Raw genomic sequence first — 6,000 nt, 5'->3', positions numbered from 1 at the left:
GCCATCCTATTTTTAAAAGACATCTGAAGGCAGCCCTGTTTAGGGATGTTTTTAATATTTAATGCTGTATTGTTTTTAACACTCGATTCGGAACCGCCCATAGTGGCTGGGCCATAAATAATAAATTATTATTATTATTATTATTATTATTATTATTATTATTATTATTATTAACTTGGAACTCAAACACTGCCAGCCTGGAAGTAAGTGTTCTGTTTTGTGAATCTTTTTTCGGATGCCGAACATGCTCCATTTTGAGTGCCACACTTCCGTTTTGAGTGTTATGCTGAGGTCTGTCTGTTTTTGCTATTTATTTTGCGTTTTTGTTTTTGCGGCTCCTTTTTTCTTTTGAGACTGTGTGAGTCTTTTGCTTGTGTGAGTGCAGTACATTGTTTATTGCTTCCATTTTATGGATCAAGGGTCTCGTTAGATAGTAAAATTCATGTTCAATTGCTGTTTTAGGGGTGGTTTTCCAAAGTCTGGAACGGAATAATCCATTTTGCATTACTTTCTATGGGAAAGCGTGCCTTGGTTTCGGAACGCTTTGGTTTTGGAACAGATTAAGCTTGAGAAGCAAGGTACCACTGTAAGGGTATGTGGGTGAAAGGCCCTGACTTAAGAACGGCGGAGCCCTCGCCGGATCGCCCTGTCAGCTACTACCGGTTGTAAAGCCTGCGTTCCCTCAGGAACCTAGAGGGGGCGCGCGGAGGCGAGGCGCCAATTCCCGCCTTTCCCAGGTGTTTATGTGTGTGTGTGTATTCGTGCCCGCGCGCGCTCTTGCTGGTATCGGCAGACTGAGGGAGCCAGTCGGGGAGAAACCCTCCTCCGTCTGAGGCGAGCGGCGTTCCTTGTGTGAGGGGAGCCGAAGAGGAGCTTCTCCGACGACGCTGCCCGCCCTGCCGGAGCCGGCGTGGGTGGGTGGGAAGGATCCCCCACGCACGCCCACCTCCCGCTTCGCCAACCCCGGAGAAGCCGCTGCTCTCTCCCGGTCCCCCACCCCGCCCGGACTCATCTGTTGCGCACCTCCGCCGGGGGGAATCCTGAGGAGATCCTGAGAGAAGCGCCGGGCGAAGGCGCCTCGGGGTGGCCGGCGAGAGGACTTGAGGGAGAGAAAGAGAGAGAGACCTTCGCCGTCTTCGGGAAAATGCGGCTGCCTCGCCGAGCCTGCCTTTCCTTCTCACGCCCAGTAAGTTCTCCCCGGCTCGCTTGAGGACCGTACGGGTTGTTGTTGTTTTATTTTGTATCTCTAGAACGGTTTTTTATTATTCTTAGGGGGAAAAGATTCCTGCATTGCAGGGGGGTTGGACTAGATGACCCTTGGGGGTCCCTTTCCAACTCTTCTGTGGTGTTTATTCATAATCGTAGATTATTGGGGGGGGGGGCAACCACCACCTCGAAGCGGTTTTAAAACAATCCGGAACGAAACATTGCCAGAGGAAAGTCAAATGGGAAGTACTGTATAGGTTTTCCATCACTTAGCACCAGGGGGAACTTTTTCCTTCCCCTTCATGAGAGGCGCTTATAAGCTTTAGAAAGGGGCTATTTCTCCCCAAGAAGGGGTGTGTGTGTGTGTGTGTGAAAAAGATGGTGTGGGTTAGGGAGACCCATAACTTGGAGGGGCAAACATGATTTCTCCCCCCCCCCCCAATCCTCCCAATGCTGAGATCCAGAGGAACTTAAAATCCTCACCAAATAAGAAGGTGGGTTGTGGGGTAGAGAGGGAGGCATTGTTATTGCTCTCTTTGAAGGCTTGCAGAAGGCTCACTTCACACGTTGCAGCAAAAAGACCCAGGCCTGTGTCTCCCCTTTCCGGGCTGCCTCGTTTCTGTCAAATTATTTCTGTGTTTGTGAACGGGTCCAAGAAAACACCGGCCTCTGTGCCTCAGCCAATTCTCTTGTGTTTTTTCACCCCAGACATAGGAGCGCCTTTTAAACACTATAGAATGGAACATAGGAGAGAGGGTCATCGGTTTTGCTAGGTGGCAAAGGATAAAAAAATAACGACAGCACTTTTAATCCTGTTTATAATGCTGCCAGTGAGAGAAGTTCTTCCCGTTTTTTCAGATGTAGGACTGAGGTTGTAAGACAGTGATGTGTACGGTCAAGAGCCGGTTCATGCATATGTGTGTACATCGCTTGAACATGTGTGAACTGTACTCAAGGCTGTTTTTTTTAAATCTCACACAGAACCAAGATGTGTCTTGGTATTTCACTACTAACTTGTCAGTTCCTGTTTTTTTTTTAAAAAAAACCAGCCATCTATAACTTTGCAGTTCTATCCTGTCAATAAAAAAAAAATGATTTGTTTCTCAAATCTACTTGCTAGATATGAGCACAGCAGTAGCACTAAAGGGAGAACATTACCCTATTGTACAGATGAGTAGCCTTGGTGACCAATGATGCTCCTTTTGATTTTACCCACATTATCATTGGATGAATTTGAATAGATTGGTTCGGTGTTATTGATTATGCAGAAGAAATACAGTCCTGTTCTGTAGAATTTCAACTTTTGCTTGACATTTTTTCTGTCTGGAAATGGATGAGAAATGAGGGGGAAATACTCAAAGTATGGTACAAAAGCATTAATCTGAATTGGTTTATGAGGCAATACGTTCATTAGAAAAGGAGAGTGGAAACATGCAGTGATATGTGGAAAGAATTTTGGAGAAGTGAGGACCAACAGAAAAATATTATGCTGTATTGAGTTAACATGAAATTTAATCATAATTATTTCAATCAGATGTTGATTTTTTAAAAACTGATCCGATTGAAACCTTGTTTTGTAGAATAAATGAGAGAATGCGGTTCAGAGCCCTGTGAAATTCACCTTTCTTTCTTAGCCCTTTCTACACGAAGCTGGCGATTCATTTGTTTAAACCTGGGCCTGTTCTAATCACATAATGCAAGACTTGGGAGGGGGAGGTGCTTTTAAGTGCAGGTGGCCATATAGGTGAGGGGTTCTGAACTCCCCTTCCCTCCTGCAGCTTATGTTCCTACTCCCTTCCACAGTTGGTCTCTGATACCAAAAATGATCCTGGCAGTGCCTAGAGGCAGGGGCGAACTTCAGTCTTCCAAATTTTAGTGGCACGCCAAAATTTGGCATCCCTTTCCATTCTACACATGCACTACATCATAGTTGCTAAACCCTTTGGCATCCCCCTTGGCTCAGTGCCCATTGCGGCGGAACTACCCTAAATCTGTCTCTGCTGGAAGAACTGCCATGGGCAAAGGGGGCACTCAGCTGCCCCTTACAATCTTAAAACTGAGCCCTCACATTTTATTTATCATGGCTTTAAAAATGGTTCTGCTACTATCACCTGCAGTTTGAGACTGCTTTTCAAGGTTAAACAGAAAGACGTGCAAATTTTCAAAGGTCCCTCCAAAGAATCTTGTTCTTCTTGTGAACTTTGAGATTACAGGTAAAAAAATCTTTTTCAGTTCTGAAAAATCAAAGTTGGTAGGAGCCAGTTAAACATGCAACAGATCTTAAGCAGAATATTGCAGCATTCAGCCCTCTAGGCTTGTTCTTTTTCAGTTTGCATATAAAGCCAAGTGCTACAGAAGTCTGCAAGCACAGAGAAGGAGTCAGGGAAGAGAAGAAAGTGAGAGGTTGGTTATATGGCAAAGAACTGTGGTGAGAGGAGCAACAGACAGACTTATATGGTTAACCTAGTGACTGAAGGAATTCATCTGTGCATTGTGTTCACTTTTGTAAGCTCCTAGATGGTCTGGCTAAATTACAGGCACCATGAATCGAAAAAGAAGTAGCTGGCACGCCATAAAATAGGATAAATCTGGACAAGATGAATTTCAGAACTATGGAATACACTACTGGGCAATTTTGATTTTTACAAGCACGGCCTTCCCCAACATCTCCTCGGTCGATTCCCAGCACACCTGGCAACCAAAATATATTTAAATGAGACTGTGAAAAAATGCTCAGTATTTAAAAATGGCCACTCCAGAATAAACTTCTTATGCCAGACAGGGATATTAAAGGAAGAGAAAGTAAGAAAGTACAGAGAGTGCTTATCATACACACCACAAAGTAAGATGTGTGTGGCACTCCAGGAAGCCTCTTGGGCTCCCTAGGGTGTAGATAATCTCAGAAGCTCTTCCCTCATCCAAGAATTCCTTCCCCATGGAGGGAACATGCCCAGCACATCTGAAGGCTCAAATGTATACTAAAACTAAATCAGAGACACATTTACCCCAGGGAAGTTAGCAAACCGCAGAACAAAGAGAGACTATGAGCCCAGTCCACAGAAGGATAGGCATAGCAGAAAGCAGTGGGATGTGGAGTGGGATAACTCTGTGGTGGTAGAGCAAGGTTTTGGTTGCTATCTTAGATCGGCAAGGCATAAGTATGCTGAGGCTATGGCAAGGGCAGACTTAGGTTTCCTGGTACTGGAAGATACTGTTTCTCTAATCGTAGTACTTCTAGATGTATGTTTATTTCTTGCAAAATGTTTCTTCTTATAATGCATAAAAATATAATGCTGTCATCATGCAGCCCCCATTGGGGGATTTGCAATGTCTCATAGGAATCCTGGATTTGCATGATGTCGGGGTGGGGGGAGCAAAATAAAAATTCATCTTGCTCAACAGCAGTGGCCATGGAATAGTAGTGAGGAAGGACAGACACTGAGAGGGGAGAAAGAGGTGGTTTAAGTAAAGCAGATATGGAGAAAAGTGAGAAGAAAATAGTTCTAAACAATGACAAAAGTTTGAGTAAAAAACTGGAATATTTGAGGGTTCTGCAGCCTCCATATCTCAAATTGGGCAGCTGAGGGATGGAAGAGGGAGAAGTTTGAGTACGTTGAGAAGGGAAGAACACCGAAATGGGAAAAGGGCTTTTAAGCAACAGGTGATGTTTGAGTAAAGCAGGGGTGGAGAAAAACCAAGGAGAAAAGTGACAGAGGGTTGAGTATAGTGGACAGGGGGGCAAAACACAGCAGGTGTGGGGAGTGGTATCTTAAAACAAAGCAATGAGAACTGTACACAGCATTCCAGGTGAGTTTGCACCATAGATTAATGGCCTTATGATATTGGCAGTTTTATTTTAAACTCTGTTCCTATTGATCTTCTAAACTTTGGGTCAACATTTTCATCAAGCTATTCATGCTAACACCAAAGGCTTGTTCCTGGTTGGTCATTTCTAGTTTGAACCCCATTAGATTAGAGTATATTTGAAGGAAGGCATATGTATAGGATTCTTTGCTCTGATGTGTGTCACTTTACACTCCATCCGTCCCGTTTAGAGAGGTCCTTTTGGAGTACCTGGCAATTCCATTTTGTTCTTGCCATTGTGAATTATTTGGTGCCTGCCATAACCTTGGCCACTTCACTACTCACCCCTAACTACAGATCATTTATTAATAAGTTAATAAGCCCAGGTGCCAATACAGAACTTTGGGGGAACTCTACATCCCTGAAGGGGACCCACCAATCTCTTTTTCTTGCTCAGGTTCTCCAGGTAAACTATCTTGCCCTTGAGGGAACAAAGTGGTTCCCTGAGGTTATTGTTGTTGTTTTTTAAAAAAACATTTCATTAGTATATTACAAAATAAATGGAAAATTAAAAAGAAAAATTACCCCCCACACACAGCAAGAGATGAAGTCTGCATCCAAAGCTGAAGTCCATTCAAGTCCACATTATAATGTCTAGAAGAGTTTGGATTAGATGCAGAGGACTGCAAAAGATAACACAAAAAACAGTCAAAGCAATAAAAAACATTTAATACTGAGGATTCTATCCTCAGGGGGTGATCCTCGAGTGTGTCCACAAATCAGAAAATTGGACACTGTCCTGGATCCCATTTAGGAGGTGTACCGGATATAAGGCAACATCACGAAAATATATGTAAACTTCACTTGTAAACCCATCAGGGCCTGGGGATTTATGCGATTTAAGAATGTGTGGCTCTACTACTGGGCTGCACCAAAGTCCATTTACCAGAATTTTGAAGAAGGGATTTAGGTCAGTTTAGGCCTCTAGGA

General features: G+C 43.8%; 1 protein-coding gene across 3 annotated transcripts in view; it reads left to right on the top strand.

The window, feature by feature from the left end:
- Nucleotides 1-1,025: 1,025 nt before the first annotated feature.
- The window catches only part of TRPC4 (transient receptor potential cation channel subfamily C member 4), a 70,267-nt gene continuing 65,292 nt past the window's right edge, over nucleotides 1,026-6,000 (top strand). For all 3 annotated transcript variants that reach the window (XM_053371547.1, XM_053371546.1, XM_053371545.1), the window contains exon 1: nucleotides 1,026-1,186. The gene's annotated coding sequence lies outside the window, so the exon portion shown is untranslated. The remainder of the gene's footprint in view (nucleotides 1,187-6,000) is intronic.

Source organism: Podarcis raffonei, chromosome 17 (genome assembly GCF_027172205.1).
Source record: "Podarcis raffonei isolate rPodRaf1 chromosome 17, rPodRaf1.pri, whole genome shotgun sequence".
NCBI classification, from domain to species: domain Eukaryota; kingdom Metazoa; phylum Chordata; class Lepidosauria; order Squamata; family Lacertidae; genus Podarcis; species Podarcis raffonei.
The sequence above is the reverse complement of the archived record's forward strand: the minus strand, read 5'-3'. Positions and strand labels throughout refer to the sequence as shown.